This window comes from Phoca vitulina, unplaced genomic scaffold (genome assembly GCF_004348235.1).
Source record: "Phoca vitulina isolate PV1807 unplaced genomic scaffold, GSC_HSeal_1.0 scaffold15, whole genome shotgun sequence".
Lineage (NCBI taxonomy): Eukaryota > Metazoa > Chordata > Mammalia > Carnivora > Phocidae > Phoca > Phoca vitulina.
In genome coordinates, this window is record NW_022589718.1 from 21,245,199 (window position 1) to 21,263,438 (window position 18,240).

General features: G+C 35.8%; 1 non-coding gene and 1 pseudogene across 1 annotated transcript; one reads left to right on the plus strand and one right to left on the minus strand.

Moving 5' to 3' along the window:
* Window positions 1-4,521: 4,521 nt before the first annotated feature.
* Window positions 4,522-4,713, minus strand: LOC116638055. Its single transcript, XR_004300604.1, has one exon. It is a non-coding gene; the product is annotated as a U2 spliceosomal RNA (small nuclear RNA).
* Window positions 4,714-12,473: 7,760 nt separating this feature from the next.
* Window positions 12,474-13,257, plus strand: LOC116637934 (annotated as a pseudogene).
* Window positions 13,258-18,240: the final 4,983 nt, after the last annotated feature.

Consider the following 18,240-nt stretch of genomic DNA (forward strand, 5'->3'; position numbering starts at 1 on the left):
TATATAGCTATAGCAAATAATGAGACTCAACTGTGTGGGTATCTTGTGAAAAGGCAATGAGAGAAATAAATAATATAGAAAAATTGTTCAAAAGAGGGAGAGATAATATATTCTTAAAGATATCAAAATATGCTTGGGCGCCTGGGTGGCTCAGTTGGTTAAGCAACTGCCTTCGGCTCAGGTCATGATCCTGGAGTCCTGGGATCGAGTCCCGCATCGGGCTCCCTGCTCAGCGGGGAGTCTGCTTCTCCCTCTGACCCTTGCTGCTCTCATGCTTTATCTCATTCTTTCTCAAATAAATAAATAAAATCTTTAAAAAAAAAGATATCAAAATATGCTTAATATGGGAGTTGCTTTTCATGATAATCCTTAAATAAAGTGTAGAATTTGAACAGATAGAGCTGGATCTAAGAGAATTCTAATAGAAGGTAAGAAAACTAAGTCAGAGGTTTGGGAATGTTCAGAAATATCTAGGTAATTTAGCTCAAGCATAGAGTACAGATTAGGAGGTTAGTGCTACATTGTGTTGCATCTTATGTAGGAAGGTAAAATGTCTGTGGTTTATTTAGCAGTCATTACTAATTTCATATTCAGTCTTTGGACTTAAAATAGTGCCTTACATCCTCTCCTAACTTTCCAGTAAATTATCTGTTAAGATAAAAATAAAAACCAAAATTCACAATAACACACAATGTAGGTCTAATGATCAACACTGCCAGACATTGGAAGGAATTTCCAGCAAGCAAAACAATTGGAACGGACTGCCTCCTGGAAACAAAAGCAGAGTTGATGGTCCTGATTCAGACATGTAAGGTCTTTAACTGGGAAGTCATCTCTTCTATGTAAATGTTGCTTTTGAACCAGCCAGAACACTGTTACTTCTTCCTCTAGGAACACTAATATGCTATAGTCTCAGAAAACAAGTGGGGAAAAAGAAAAAGGTGTGGGAATGGCACATCACAATATATCCCAGGTTGGGTGTTTTTCTGTCTTAGATGCTGCAAATTGATTTAGCAGTCAGGCACATAAGCAGTTGGGCTTTTATAACACAGGCATGAGTGGGCAGCAGGCAGGGGCAGTTGAAGATCCTAAAGGGGGTATTCACACGGAGAGGCAGCAATGGGGAGGAACTGTGAACTCAGAGGTGAACACAGAGGGATGGGGAATTGATGTCTGAAACTCACTCACCTCCCTCCATCTGAGTTCCTGTCCCTTGATGAATCCAACCAAAAGTTAGACGGCAAAGAAAAACTTTGATTTAGTCTACATAGATCAGTTTCCCAGGGCACAGAGGAGCATAGAGACTGGTGGAGAATGGATCTAAAATCACTAAAGGGGAGAACATGCATATACATATTATATAGACACTATGATATATCTAAGCCATCAAGTTCTTTAAAATACATTGCACAGTATAATGTGCCTATAATGCAGCTTAAACTTTGATAGGCCAGTAGTCCAGATTTTTATTAATGGCTATTACTAATTGCTGAGATCAGTTATTAAGATTGATTAATATAATTCCCTTTAGATTTAAGAGAAAAGTTAAATATCTGTCTTCAGTAGTTTAATGGTAAGGCTGCTTAAAGGTAGAACACTTGGCTATTTGAATATATTAGTTCTGTATTCCTTTGGTCCTGGATAAGAGAATGGCACATTCTGGAAACTGTCCTGAATGAGGAAATTACCAAGTGAAAATGTTCTAATGTTAAATCAGGAGACTTCCTAATATAGCTTCCCCTGATATATAAAAAGCTTGGAAGTCATCACAACATAGAGATAATGTTAGCAAAGAAGTGGAAACTCAAATAATAAAAAGAAAGTCCAAAAAATCAAAACTATAATAACAGAAATGAAGAGTGCCTTTGATGGGCTTTTGAGTAAATAAAACTCACCTGAGGAAAAAAATAGTGAGCTGAATACATGTCAGTGGAAACATTCTAAACTGAAATGCAAAGAGAAAATAATAATAATAATAATAAAACCAGAACATTCAAGAATTGTGGGACAACTGCAAAAGATATAATACATCTAGTTAGATTATCAGAGGGAGAAAAAAGAGAGCTGAAGAAATATTTAATGATGGCTGAGAATTTCCCAAAATTAGAGATATCAAATCACAAATCTGGTTAGCTCAGAGAACACCCAGAAGGATAAATATAAAAACAAATCTATCCCCAGAGTTGTCATATTCAAGTTGCAGGAAACAAAGAGAAAATCTTAAAAGAAGCCCAGAGACTGAGGGTATTCATGGCCAAAAGACATGCTCTGAAACAAACATTATAAGTAGTTCTTTAGGAAGAAGAAAAATGACAGGTCAGAAACTTGGATGTACATAAAGAAAGGAAGAGCATTGAAGAAGGAGTAAGAGAGGGTAAAACATCTTTTACTTTTTGTATTGTCAATTGATCTAAAAGATTATAGTCCTTAAAGTAATAACAACACTGTATCAGGTGATTATAGCATATGGTTAAGTGAAATAAATGGTAGAGTATTGGTCTGCTCAGGCCGCTATAAATAAAATACCACCTATTAGGTGCCTTAAACAACAGACATTTATTTCTCACAGTTCTGGAGGCTGGGGAGTTTAAGACAAAGGTGCTAGCCTATTTGATTCCTGGTGAAGGTCCTCTTCCTGGAATGTAGATGGCTGCTTTCTTTCTGTGTTCTCACATGGCTGAGAGAGAGAGAGCGAGAGAGAGAGCCGTTTTTTCTTTCTTTTCTTCCTCTTCCCATCATAAAATCATGCTTCATCCTAGTGACTCCTAAATTTAATTACCACCCAAAGGCCCTATCTCCAAATACCATCACATTGGATGTGAGGGATTTAACATATGAATTTGTGCAGGAAGTGTGTGTGTGGGGGGGGCACAATTCAGTTCATAGAAGATAGCAGTGTCATAAGGAATACAAGGGAAATGTATTAGATATTAGAAATACTCTGTTATAATAAGGTACTTGAAGTAGTATAGTGCTATTTGAAGGTGAAACTGACTTAATTAAAAATGTACATTACAATTAGAAATCCATGACCATTTTTAAAAAGAGAGGTATAATTGATAGGCTAGGAGAGGTGATAAAATACTATTATGTAGAATGCTCAATATTAAAATGAGAGAAGACAAAAAAAGAAGGTAAACAAAAGGAACAAAACACAAATGCAAGGAATAGAATAGTTACAAACATCTTAGATAATAGTCCAATTATATCAGTGATCACTTTAAATCTGAATGGTCTAACTACACTAATAAAAAGACAGATTATCAGAATAGATACAAAAATAAGATCAACTATATGTTGTCTACCTGAATCCATTTAAATATAAAACTCAGGTGAAAAATAAAAGGAAGCAGAAAGTTGTAGAATGCCAACGCTTAATGCTATGTGTATGGCAGAAGTGTAAGAAACAGGAGCACCTGGATGGCTCTGTCGGATAAGCATTGGACTCTTGATTTCGACTCAGGTCATGATCTCAGTGTGGTGAGATTGAGTCCTGCATAGGGCTCTGCACTCTTCAGGGAGCCTGCTTGAGATTCTCTCTCCTCTCCCCCTCTGCCCCTCCACCCCCCAACTCTCACTCTCTCTCTCTAAAATAAATCTTTTTTTAAAAAAGGAATGGAGTCAGATTTACATGCTGTTCCTTTTATAATTGAAAAATCTAGAGAATCCATCATTCACCAAAATTCTGTGGTTCTTTTTTCATTCACCAAAATTCTGATGCTGAGAGGAAATAGAATAATTGCCAGTTTTAGCATTAAGTAAGTCTTAGGGATGGTAATTTCATTACTGCACATAAAAAGCAAACATCAAAATGCATTAGATTAATTCTTCAAAGTTATCCACAATTCATGTTCAGTGATATTTTAGATCACATTTATCTTGAAGAATAAAAGAAGGCTAATATGACAAGCAGAGAGAAAAAAATCCTAAATAGGTTGACTACATAATTTCCTCCTCTCTTTGCTCTTTTAAACCTGGCTACATTAGTTGTGAGGCCCTCCCCTTTGGAATTAGTGACTTCATTTGAATATCAAAAGTAAAGTCACTCTATATGATAAGGAATCACAAAGACGTTTATTCTGACTCTCCGAGAAGTATAGTTGGGGAACATTCTAACAGCTTACATGATGTTCTTTTTATGACACTCCTCTCATTATCATTTCGGAGTGCCACCCACATATTACTCTTCTCTTGTCTTGTCAAGAAATGATGTTGAAAATATGAAAGGTTGCTAAGTGCTTTTGTGGAAATAAGACAAAATACACTATTTAAAAAATTTCCCATGCCAAAAAACAAAAGAGCACATCATGTCATGTCTTTCCATTTATAATCTTATAATGCACATTTTGCTAAAATGTATTTTATTGAAAGGACTCCTTCTTTTAGAGGAAGTAGCACACATATTTTCCACCTTGACTTTAATACACACATAATTTCCTTCAAATGACATTTTAAGGATTTAGAATATTTTTTTATATGCCAGACTGAATTTTGGAAAATGTTTAATCAGGCTGTAAGCACATTGGGTTTATAAGCACAGCTTGAGTTTAGAAGGTTAACTACTTTGTAGCTGTTTATAAATTTCTCATGGAGATGAGAGCCTTATATATTCCATAAGAACATTAAAGAACATTTCAGGTATATAACATACTTTGTGATTTTTCTGTACATGTATTGTTACACTTGATCTTAGCCAAAAGGCCGAGAAGCGATCTGTGCATGTATTGTTAATACAAAAAGATTCAGAAGACATTCCTGAATCCTTGTGCTCTGTAAGTCAATGACTATGATTGCACCACGGAATTCAGCCTGTCTTACTGCAGGCCTCCTTATCCCCAGAGTAGAGATAATGTATTGAATAGTTTCCTTGCCCATCTGACAGAACTATTTGGTGATGAAATAAACATATACATATATTATATATTATAGATGTAATAAACATATTCATTCTCTCCATATATATTTATATCTTTTATATGATATCTTTCATATATATAAATGTCTTCTGTTATTGAAGTAATTCTTATTGCCATATAGTACCTTAATTCTAGCCTCTTTTAGTGTGTTGTTGACCAAGTAGTACTAGGTAAATACAGCTTAGCTTACAGAAAGTCCAACAATAACCAGAGAAATTTCTCTTTTCTTCCCTCTTCTAGGGAAAATGTGAATAAACACACAAGTTAGAATTCTGCATAGTGCTGTTTATTTTAAATGTCTACCAGTAGGCTTCCATAGGCAGCTTTGTTTCATTTCATTTCCGGGGTAAGTGACCTACATCTACACTGTAAACTTTTCTAGGGCCTCAAGGGACAAAACTGTTATATGAAAACGGTGTGTTATTCAACTGATGGTTTTATGAGAGAGCAGCATCTGTAAATTTACAAACACTGACCAAGGTTGAAAGCAAGTGAGAAGGGAGCTGCAAGTCTATAGCTAATCATGGTTTGCACCAATAGGGAATTGACAGTCTCAGCTGAGGTGGTGCTGAAACTAAAGGTTGCTGACTCTATTACTAGAATTCAATGTGACTGTCTTGTCTTCTGCTTGAGGCATGAACATTTTATTTTTAAGAAGAGTTACTATCTCACATAACTCTTTAGCCATGCTATTTGTTTAATCAATACTTTATGAAACTGTACCACTGTCTTTACTTACTAAGATTCTACGAGGGATCAATAGGAGAGTGCCCTTCATCATTCCAGACAAGCCAAACCAAAGTCTTGGATATTTAATATTTTATTTGGCTTTGAAAAGTAACCACCAATGCAAGATACATCTGGGACATCTTGTAGTACCAGAAAGTAAAGAAGTACTCAAAAAAAAAAAAAAAAAAAAAAAACCAAAAGGATGTAACATGCCATAGAGACACAAGAGCCAACCTGAAAGAGCTCTCAGTTGGCGAAGCTGGAACAAATTAAATGACAAAATAGATAATGTAGTATTGGATCATAAGCCAAAGTATAAAATAAATATATGTGTCTACACTGATATTAAAATGATTAAGAGTAAATAAATGAGGGAGAAGTTATAGAAGAATTCCAAATAATATATGTAGCTATTTCACTTTACAGAAGGTACAGCTTCAACCCCCCACATTCCATCCCCCACTGACCATGGGCTGGCCTCAGTGACTCAATTCTATAGATTAGAGTAGGGAACAGAAAACAAACAAACAAACAAACAAAAAACAATGCCAGATTGGGAAAACCCAGCGTAAACTACCTTAAACCAGTGATGAAAATTTACATCTGCAGTGATGTCATGTGGACATAATATATTCCTGATAGGATGTGACAATAAAAGCATTTCATCTCTGTGATTCCTCCCAAATCTATAAACCAGTCTAATCATGAGAAAGACATTAGGCAAACCCAGCCTGGGGGGTTTTCTGTGGAATAGCTGGCCCGTATATCTCAAGATTCTCCAGGTCACGAAGAAGAAGGAAAGGCTGGGAACTGCCACAGACAAGAGAGAATGTGGGAGACATGACAATTAAATGTTTTGTGATACCCTCGATTTGGTACTGGAATAGGAAGATAACATTGATGCAAAAACTATTTGGAGTTTAGTTAATAATAATCTGCAACGGATTGAATGATCACCCACTCAAAATATATGTCCATGTCCTAATCCCTGGAATTTGTGAATGTTACCTTACTTGGAAAAAGTATCTTTGCAGATATAATTAAGGATCTCCAGATAAGATCATTCTAGATTATCTGGGTGGCTTAAATCCAATGACAAGTTTCTTACCAGATAAGCACAGAGATGAGAAGGTGGGAATGTGATCATGGAGGTGGAGATTGGAGCCACAAATAAAGAAATTCCACCAACCACCAGAAAGCTGGTAGAGGCAAAGAATAGATTCTCCCTCAAGGTATTCAGAAGGAGTGCAGCCCGGGAAACACCTTGTTTTTATTCTCTGGCCTCCAGAACTGTGGGAGAATAAGTGTCAGTTGTTTTAAGCTACAGGTTTGTGATAATTTGTTATAGCAGCCTTAGGAAACTAATATATGTACCAATGTCAGTTTCTTGTTTTGAAAAATGTGCTGTGGTAATGTAAAATGTTAATAAGGGAAACTAGATGAGGGGTATATAGGAACTCTCTGTATCTTTGCAACTTTTCTCTAAATCTAAAATTACTCCAAAATAAAAAGTTTAGTAAAAAGAGCCCTCATAGTTCAACTCAAAGAAAGGTATAAATTTTACTTCTACTTTGTTAGGAGTTAGACTTGATATTTCTTTGAATAATGTGACTACTGTGCCATTAAATATCTTACAAATAAAACCAAACATTTCTAGAAAAGAAATCTTTCAAATGGGAAACATTGGTTTGGCAAATGCCAGGTTATATTTGCATATTTGGATTTCATTGTGTTTCAGAGCTAGAGTAATTTTTCTCTGGTTTGCAGTTGATTAAGGTGAGTAGTCTTAACCAGTGCTATAAATGATGTTTAAACAATTATCACTTGACCTTCAGTAGAGTATAAATTTACTTAATCCTGTTTCCTTATTCATTGATAACCAGTCAGGATTTAACCAGTGATCCAAATCAAGTATCTTTTCATGTGTCTTCCTTATTTTAACTAAAAGAGCATGACTCAAATTTTGCAAGGAAAGCAAAACCCATTGTACAAATTTCTTTATTTTAATTTAAAAAAAATGTCAAAATTGTCATCATGATCACCTTACACTGCTCAGACCAAAGAAGAACCATTCTGGCATCACCAACCAGCGTGAGGAATGTCCTCTAAAGTTAAGATTTGTCTTTAAGTATATGAATGACTCAGGGCAGAATTTGAGAATTATTGTAGTATTTCATAAGGAAGTGATGACTTAAGTTATGGCTAACAGTCCCTCAACAAAGTCAACCATTCAGTTTCTCTGTGAGTGAAACTTAAAAGAACTGCAGAGCTAAAATGGTCAGTTAAATACCTAGAAACAAGTGCTTAATAAGGAAAAAAGAGAATCCATATTTTTTTTAAAAGATTTTATTTATTTATTTATTTATTTGAGAGAGAGAGAGAGAAACAGCATGAGAGGGGAGAGGGTCAGAGGGAGAAGCAGGCTCCCTGCTGAGCCAGGAGCCTGATGTGGGACTGGATCCCAGGACTCCGGGATCATGACCTGAGCCGAAGGCAGTTGCTTAACCAACTGAGCCACCCAGGTGCCCGAGAATCCATATTTTGACAGGATATTTGTAACTATAAGGCACCACAGATAGCCTTGCAGCTATTTTGGAGTTATCATTGGTACTTCACTGATTATTTTGTGAAACCTCTGTGGGCTCCTCATGCTCTCAGCTCCACTTACTGCTTCAATCACAATGAATTATAAAATGCAATAGAGAATGCAACAACATTTTTTTTTTTAATGAAAGGATTTGGGTTACTTAAGTAATTCATATCTGGTAAAAATGACTAGATATAGTTATAATAAAATTTTTGTATAATACAAAATTAAAACATTTAATACTATAAGTTTTTAGAATAATAGATAGGCTTTTTAATTTAGTAATTATAAAGCAATGATTTTATGGGAGAAAGCCTATTAATAACACCATGATTCATACTTGAACTATTTTTTTAGTTTTTAGTTCAGAAAACTCAAACCAAGTCCTTTTAAGGATGAGTCTCCTTGATTTATTATTTGTGAGAATACTAAGTTTTAAATCTATAGACTGTCTGGTTTTTATATAGATGTATTTGGTCAAAGTACCCTTATTTCCAAATAAAAGCCCCTATTTATGCTTTAAGGCAACAAAAAACTCTCAGGTTGATAAAAACAAAAACAAACAAACAAAAAACACTAAAATGTGATTGAGGCTGATAGGGAAAAAAAAAAAAAAAAAGCCAAGTCTGTTATTTTAATAGTCAACCTTTGATATATATATATAGTAAACCCATGGCCAAAAAAAAAAGTTCTCCCATGAAATATTATGAAACTAAATAAAACATACTGGTGATATGTCTTTCCTAACATTCACACTCATAGGGTTCACTTACTGTTAATCAGTGACGTTTATTGAGTTTACCCACTACTCTCTGAGTTCTTCTAGTGGGACCTACCTGAGAGTGGCCTAAAAGGGAGAGTATATCAGTTTCACCTTCAAGGTGTCTAAATTCTTTTCTTTTTTCTCTTCTCTTCTGTTCTCTTCTCTTCTCTTCCTTCTCTTCTCTTCTCTCCTTTTCTCTTCTTTTCTTTTTTTCCTGTTCTCTTCTCTTCTTTTCTTCCTCTCTCCCTCCCTCCCTCCCTTCCTTCCTTCCTTTCTTCCTTTCTTCCTTTTTATTATTTACATTTTTGTTATAGGTGCTATTATTTATGTAATGCTCATTATAATATCCTCATAATCTTTCCAGAAATTGAGACCAGGCATTCTCAATTTTAGTACTAATGATGTTCTGGGCCATATAATTTTTTGTTATGGGGGAATGTCTTATGCATTGTAGGATGAGGTCGTGTGATGGTTAATTTTGTGTGTCAACTCAGCTGGGCCATGGCACCCACATATTTGTTCAAATTTTATGTTAGATATTCCTATGAATGTGTTTTTCTGTATGAGAATAACATTTGAATTGGTGGACTTTGAATAAAACACATTGCCCTTCATAATGTGGTTGGGTCTCCTCCAATCAGGTGGAGGCCTCAACAGAATAAAGACTGACCTCTCACAAACAAGAAAGAATTTGGACTTGAACTTTTTCCTGAGTCTCCAACCTGCCAGCCTACCCTATCATATTTTGGATTTTCCAAGCCTCCAAAATTGTGTGAACCAATAAATCTCACTTTCTCTCTCACTCTCTCTCCGTATATATATCCTACTGGTTCTATATCTGTAGAGAACCCTGAGAAATCCAGAATTTGGTACTGAGAAATGGAGTGCTGCTATAACAAATACTCCAAATTGTAGAAGTTGTTTTGGAACTAGGTGATAGGCAGAAGCTGGAAAACTTTTGGGGTGCATGTTAGCAAGAGTCTAGATTGCATTTAAGAAGTTGTTGGTAGAAATATAGACATTAAGGATGTTTCTGGTGAGATCTCAGATGGAAATGAGGAACATGTTATTAGACATTGGAGGAAAGTGGAAAAGAATTTGGCTGAATCGTGTTCCAGTGTTATGTGGAAGGGAGAATTTGTGAATGAACATTTAGCTGAGGAGATTTTTAAGTAAAACATTTGAAAATGTGATCAGATAATTATTGAACCTTATGATCTAATGGAATTTGCCCTGATAGGTTTTGAACTTGATTCAGACCCCTGGTCCCTTTTCTTTTCTTATTTCTGCCTTTTGGAGTGAGAATATCTGTCTTATGCTTGCCCACCATTATATTTTGGAAGTATATTACTTGTTTGTTTTCACAGGATCATACCTGGAGAGAAATTTCTGCCTCAGGATGAATCATATCTTGAGTCACACCCCCACTTCATTTAGATGATATTAGATGACATTTGGAACTTAGAGTTAATGTTAGAATGGGTTAAGAATTTGGGGCTGTTTGTGGGGAGGAGAGCAGAAAAGAATGAGTTCAAACTTAAATGACCATCAACTTAATATAAATTGCTATTTGCAGAAGTAGTTATATACAAACCTAATGGTAACCATATATCAAAAACTACTAATAAACATGCAAAGGATAAAGAGAAAGAAATCCAAATATATCACTAAAGAAAATCAGCAAAATAAGAAAGGGAGTAAGACAAAAAAGAATCAGAGAATCTCGAGAAACAACCACAAAACAAGTAATAAAATGGCAATAAATACATATCTATTAATAATTACTGTGAATGTAAATGGGCTAAATGCTCCAATCAAAAAACAGGGTGTCAGAATGGTTAAAAAACCAGACTCATCTATATGCTGCCTCCAGAGACACATTTGAGACCTAAAGACATCTACAGATTGAACGCAAGGGAATGGAGAAACATATTGTGCAAATGGATGTCATAAGAAAGTCAGAGTAACAATGCTTATTTCAGAAAAACCAGACTTTAAAACAAAGACTGTACCAAGAGACAAAGAAGGACACTATGTAATAATAAAGGGGACGACCCAAGAAGAAGATATAACAATTGTAAATATTTATGCACCCAACACGGGAGCACCCAAATACATAAAACACTCACAAATGTAAAGGAACTAATCTATAATAATACAATAATAGTAGGGGATGCTAACACCACATTCACATCAATGGACAGATCATCTAAACAGAAAAGAAACAAGAAGAGTGGCTTTGAATGACACACTGGACCAGATGGACTAAACAGATATATTCAGAACATGCCATCCTAAAATAACAGAATATACATTCTTTTCAAGTGCACATGGAACATTCTCCAGGATAGATCACATATTATGCCACAAAACAGGCCTCAACAAATACAAGAAGATCAAAGTCATGCAATGCACCTTTTCTGACCACAGCACTCTGAACTAGAAGTCAACCACCAAAACAACAACAACAACAACAACAACAACAACAAACAAAAAACAAAAACCCAAAAAACCAAAACTCTGGAAAGACCACAGACACTTGGAGATTAAATAAATGCTACTAAGTGATGAATGGTCAACCAGGAAATACAAGAAAAAAAAAAAATACATGGAAGCAAATGAAAATGAAAACACAATGGTCCAAAACCTTTGGGATGGAACAAAAGTGGTCCTAAGTGGGAAGTATATAACAATACAGGCCTACTTCAAGAAGCAAGAAGAATCTCAAATAAACAACCTAACCTTACACCTAAAGGAGCTAGAAAAAGAATGACAGACAAAGCCTAAAGCCAGCAGAAGGAAGGAAATAACACAGATGACAGCAGAAATAAATGATATTGAAACTAAAAAAAAATTTTTTAAAAATAGAACAGATCAATGAAACCAGTAGTTGATATTTTGAAAAAAATTAATAAAATTGATAAACCTCCACCCAGGCTTATCAAAAAGAAAAGATAAAGGACCCAAATATATAAAAGCACAAATTAGGAGAAATACAAACAATTATGAGAATATTATGGAAAGCTATATGCCAACAAATTGGACAACCTAGAAAAAATGGATAAATTCCTAGAAACATAAAAAGTACGAAAACTGAAACAGGAAGAAATAGAAAAGTTGGACGGACCAATAACCAGCAAAGAATTGAATCAGTAACAAAACATCTCCCAACAAACAAAAGTCCAGGGCCAGATGGCTTCACAGACAAATTTTACCAAACATTTAGAAAAGAGTTAATACCTTTTCTTCTCAAACTATTCCAAAAAATAGAAGAGGAAGGAAAACTTCCAATTTCATTCCAGGAGATCAGCATTACCCTGATACCAGCACCAGATAAAGAAACCATAAAAAAAGAGAACTATAGGCCAATGTCTCTGATGAACATAGATGTAAAAATCCTCAACAAAATACTAGCAAACCAAACCCAACAAACCATTAAAAAAATCATTCACTGCAACCAAGAGGGATTTATAATTGGGTTTCAGGATGGTTCAATATTCACAAATCAATCAATGTGATAATCACATTAATAAAAGAAAGGATAATCCTTCTGCAATAAGCATGGGCTACATTCTCACTTGCTCCCTTTCTGTTGCCATCTTGGTTCCATGTTCCCTGCACACAGTGCCAGCTGAACCCACAGAAACCAACTCTGCTAAAAAGCAGGAGTTACCATAGCCCCAGACTGAGACCGGGTCTGGAATAGAATCCAACATTGATGGATCAGAGCTTGAGGAACAAGATTCCACACTGGCAACCACATAAGCCCAGCTGGCAGCAGCAGCTGAAATTGATAAAGAACCAGTCAGTAGAGCAAAACAGAGCCAGAGTGAAAAGAAGATATGGAAGGCTGTGTCCAAAATGGGTCTACGACAGGCTAAAGGGGTTACTAGAGTCACTATCTGGAAATCTAAGAATATCCTCTTTGTCATCACAAAACCAGATGTCTACAAGAGCGCAGCTTCAGATACCTACATAGTTTTGGGGGAAACAAAGATTAAGGATTTGTCTCAGCTGGGACAACTAGCAGCTGCTGAGAAATTCAAGGTTCAAGGTGAAGCTGTCTCAAACATTCAAGAAAACACACAGACTCCAACTGTACTGGGGGAGAGTGAAGAGGAAGAGGTTGAGGAAACACATGTAGAGGTTAAGGACATAGAACTGGTCACGTCACAAGCAAATGTGTCAAGAGCAAAAGCATCTGAGTTCTGAAGAACAGCAAGAATGACATTGTAAATGTTATTATAGAATTAACAATGTAACCATCTGAAAACAAGGATCATTTTTTTGGTGTTTCAAAAGAATAATTGCAGCTTGGCTTGAAATTTGTATTGTTTCTGCCATTAATAAAGTTATGGCTTCTTGTAGGATAAAAAATGAATTGATCAATGGAAAGATAGATAAGAGGATAAGAACCATATAATCCTTTCAATAGATGCAGAAAAAGCATTTGACAAAATACAACATCAATTCATGATAAAAGCCCTCAACACAGTAGGTTTAGAGGGAACATACCTCAACATAATAAAGGCCATATATGAAAAACCCACAGCTAATATCATTAATGGGGAAAAACTGAGAGCTTTTCCTCTATGGTCAGGAATGAAGAAGAATGTCCATTCTCACCACTTTTATTCTGCATAGTACTAGAATTCTTAGCTATAGCAATAAGACAAAAAAATAAAAGGAAACCAGATTGGCAAGGAAGATGTAAAACTTTCACTATTTGGAGATGGCATGATACTATATATAGAAAACCAGAAAGACTCCACCAAAAAAGTGCTAGAACTGATATACAAATTCAGTAAAATCACAGGATACAAAATCAATATACAGAAATCTGTTGCATTTCTATACCAATAACGACACAGCAGAAAGAGAAACTGAGAAAACAACCCTATTTATAGTTGTACCAAAAACAATAAGATACCTAGGAGTAAACCTAATCAAAAAAGTGGAAGACTCTGAAAACTTATATATAAAACACTGATGAAAGAAATTGAAGATGACACAAAGAAATGGAAAGACATCCCATGCTCATGGATTGGAAGAACAAATCTTGTTAAAATGTCTATACTACCCAAAGCAATCTACACGTTTAATGCAATCTCTATCAAAATACCACTAGCATTTTTCCCAGAACTAGAACAAATATTCCTACAATGTGTATGGAACCTCAAAAAACTGTAAATAGCAAAGGAACCTTGGAAAAGAAGAACAAAGCTGGGGACATCAGAGAAAGTCAATCAGAGAAAGACAGGTACTGGACTTCAAGTTGTATTACAAAGCTGTAGTGATGGGGCACCTGGGTGGCTCGGTTAGTTAAGCATCTGCCTTTGGCTCAGGTCATGATCCCAGGGTCCTGAGATTGACCTCTGTGTTGGATTTCCTGCTTAGTGGGGAGTCTGCTTCTCCCTCTGCTCCTACCCCCACTCATGCTCTATTTCTCTCTCAGTCTCTCTCAAATAATTAAATAAAATCTTTTAATAAAAAAAGCTGTAATGATCAAAACAGTATGATACTGGCAGGAAAATAGACAAATAGATCAGTGGAACAGAATAGAAAACCCAGAAATGAACTTACAACTGTATGGTCAATTAATCTTCAACAAAACAGGAAAGACTGTCTATTGGGAAAAAGACTGTTACTTTAACAAATGGTGTTGGGAAAACTGGACAGGTACATGCAAAAGAATGAAACTGGACTACTTTCTTACACCATACACAAAAATAAATTCAAAATGGATTAAAGACCTAAATGTGAGTTCTGAAACCATAAAAATCATAGAAGAGAACAGAGGGAGTAACTTCTTTGACATCAGCCGTAACAACTTCTTTCTAGATATGTCTCCTGAGGTAAGGGAAATAAAAGCAAAAATAGGACTACATTAAAATAAAAAGCTTCTGCACAGCAAAGGAAATAATCAACAAAACTAAAAGACATTCTATAGAACAGGAGAAGATATTTGCAAATTACATATCCAATAATGGGTTAGTATCCAAAATATATAAAGAACTTGCAAAATTCAATACCCCAAAACCAAATAATCCAATTAAAAATGGGCAGAAGACATGAATAGACATTTTTCCAAAGAAGACATACAGATGGCCAACAGACACATTAAAAAATGCTCACCATCACTTATCATCAAGGAAATGCAAATTAAAACTGCAATGAGATATCACTTCACACCTGTCAGAATAGCTAAAATTAACACAAGAAAGAACAGTGTTGGCAAGGATGTGCAGAAAGGGGACCCCTCTTACACTGTTGGTGGGAATGCAAACTGGTAGAGCCACTGTGGAAAACAGTATGGAGGTTTTTCAAAAAGTTAAAAAATAGAACTAACTACAACCCAGCAATCACACTAACTAGGTATTTTCTCAAAGAATACAAAAATACTAATTAAAGGGATACATGCACCCCAATATTTATAGCAGCATTATCTACAATAGCCAAACTATGGAAACAGCCCATGCCCATTGATAGTTGAATGGATAAGGACAATGTGAGATCTTGCCATTTGCAATGACATGAATGGAGCTAGAGAGTATTATGCTAAGTGAAATAAGTCAATCAGAGAAAGACAGGTACTACATGATCTCACTAACATATGGAGTTTAAGAAATGAAACAAATGAGCAATGGGAAAAAGAAAGAGAAACCAAGAAGTGGACTCTGAGCTATAGAGAACAAACTGATGGTTCCCAGAGGGGAGGTTGGTGGGTGGGGGATGGGTGAAATAGGTGATGGGGATTAAGGAGTGCACTTGTGATGTAAGGAAGTGTTGAATCACTAAATTGTGCACCTGAAACTAACATTACACTGCATGTTAACTAACTGGAATTTAAATAAACCTTTTAAAAAATAATTTTGGGCTGTTGGGGTGTGGTGAATATATTTTGCTTGTGAGAAGGACATCAATTCTAGGGTAACCGAAGGGCAGAGTGTTTCCCCTCTAAGTCTGTATGTGCAAGTCCTAACCCTCCGTATTGTGACTGTATTTGGTGATAGAGACTTTAAAGAGTTAATTACATTACAATAAGGTCATTTGGGTGGGCCTTAATCATTCTGACCCATATCCTGGGTCAGAATCAGGACACCCAGAAAGACATTGGGGGTTTGTACACACAGAGTACACAGGCCAAGTGTGTACACAACAAGAAGGCCACTGTCTGTAAGCCAAGGAGTGAGGCCTCAGGAGGAATGAAACTTTGGAGGCACCTTGATCTTGGGCATCCAGCTTCCAGAGCTGTGAGAAAATATTTTTGTGTTCTTTAGGTCACTCAATCTGTGGTATTTGATTTGGGGAGTCTTAGCAAATTAATACAGGTGGCATCTCTGTCACCTGCCCACCATATTCTAATAGCATCTCTCCCCTCACCCCATCTTTACTCCCCTAGTTGTGACAAAAAAAAAATGTCTTCAGATGTTGTCAAATATTTTTTGAAGGACAAAATTGTCCCAGGTTGAGAACCATAGCTCTAACCATAAACAGTAACAAGAAATAATAATATAGATTACTCATTTTTGCAACCTGTGATTTGGACATTGTCTTCTCCAAATATCTTTCAAACCCACTGCCTGTTCCTTCAAATGGTTAAATGTAGGTACTTCCTAAGGTTCTTTCTGCTGTCTTCTTTTTTCTTTTTCTATATTTTCCCTTAATATTCTCATCCTTTTTTTTTAAAGTGCTACTTCTAAATAAATAGCTAGAGCTCACAGATAATCTCTCTTGTCCTGGCATCTTTGTTGATCCCCAAATCTGAATTTCCACCTGCCAATTTTCCAAACAGTTCTTGAAATTTCCACCTGAATGTTTTACATCTCTTGCAAATTCAACATATCTAAGCTGAATACACATCTTCCCCAAAACTGTCTCTTCTGTATTCCCTATTCAGTTAACAGTTCACTTTAGTTAAATTCAAAAACTATTTTTTTTTTTTTGCATACCTCAAGATTTTGTGGTTTGGTACAGAAGAAAATCACTTAAATAGATTTAATGTAATGTGATAAGCACAATGATAAAAAATATGCAGAGACCTCTATGGGAATTCAGAGAAGGAATCTCGTATTTTGTCTGGGATGTCAGGAAAAGCTTCCTAGAGAAGGTGAGAAATGAGCTATGTCTGAAAGGAGAAGCCCAAATTAGGTAAGGAAGAGAAGATACAAAGGTATTTTAGAGGGATAAAATAGTATATGTAATAACAATGCATGGAGAGGATAACAGAAAATGTCCAGTTTGTTTTTTGTTAATTGAAGTCAGGTGAACATATCCTGTATGTAAATACTTGTGTACGTCTATATATCCTCTAAGAAATTTCTAAATCTTAACTTATTGGTTCAAAAACTATGGACAATATGGGGTGTGTGGCTGGCTCAGTTGATAGAGCATGCAGCTGTTAATCTCAGGGTTGTGAGTTCAAGCCCCACTTTTGGTGTGAAGCCTACTTAAAATTAAAAAATACATATTTTTTTAAAAAAAGGAAAACAAAACTGCAGACAGTTCATAGGCCAAATTTTCTTCCACAATAATTTTCCTTTCCCACCTTGAGCAAGAATACCAATTTCCCATACCCTCACTAACACAGAATATTACTAACTTCTTCCATTGGTTTTAAAATTATTTTTTCAGCTTAAAAGATGCTGGTATTATTTTTAATGAAATTGTTCTGATAAAGATCTCAAAAAACTCCCATGTTGATAAATCCAGAGATAAATTCTCTCAGCCAGTCACAAGTTGTGGCTATACCCTGAAGATCATCATCTATACCATGTTCTATATTGTAGGCACAATGGAGAGACCCCTATGGACTTCTAAATACCTGCTGGCTATGTGCTTCTGTGAATACCTAACCCACTGATTGCATCTGCTTGCAATTTTGGCCGATCCTCAGAATTAGCAAGGATTCTGAATGGTATACTTCCTGCCTGCACCAGGCGCAATAGTATTTCCAGTCCCACTTGCTGGGAATGGTAGGTAGGGTTTCAAGAGGTTCAGTACAGTGTGCCCAAAATGCTGAGCTTTCTCATCAGGGCAGGAGAAAGATTTTTTCTAACTTGTTTTATTTTCAATGTTTGCACTATATCTAGCAGATATTGATTGATTGATTGTACATGGCTTGCATTTTTTTTTTTTCTTGTTTACCAGCCCAGACACCCATTGTACTCAGTTTTTATATCTGCCTGGTCATTTCATTCAGATCCTAGGGGCAGAGTTGAATGCTTTTCTTTGTATTTCCATAT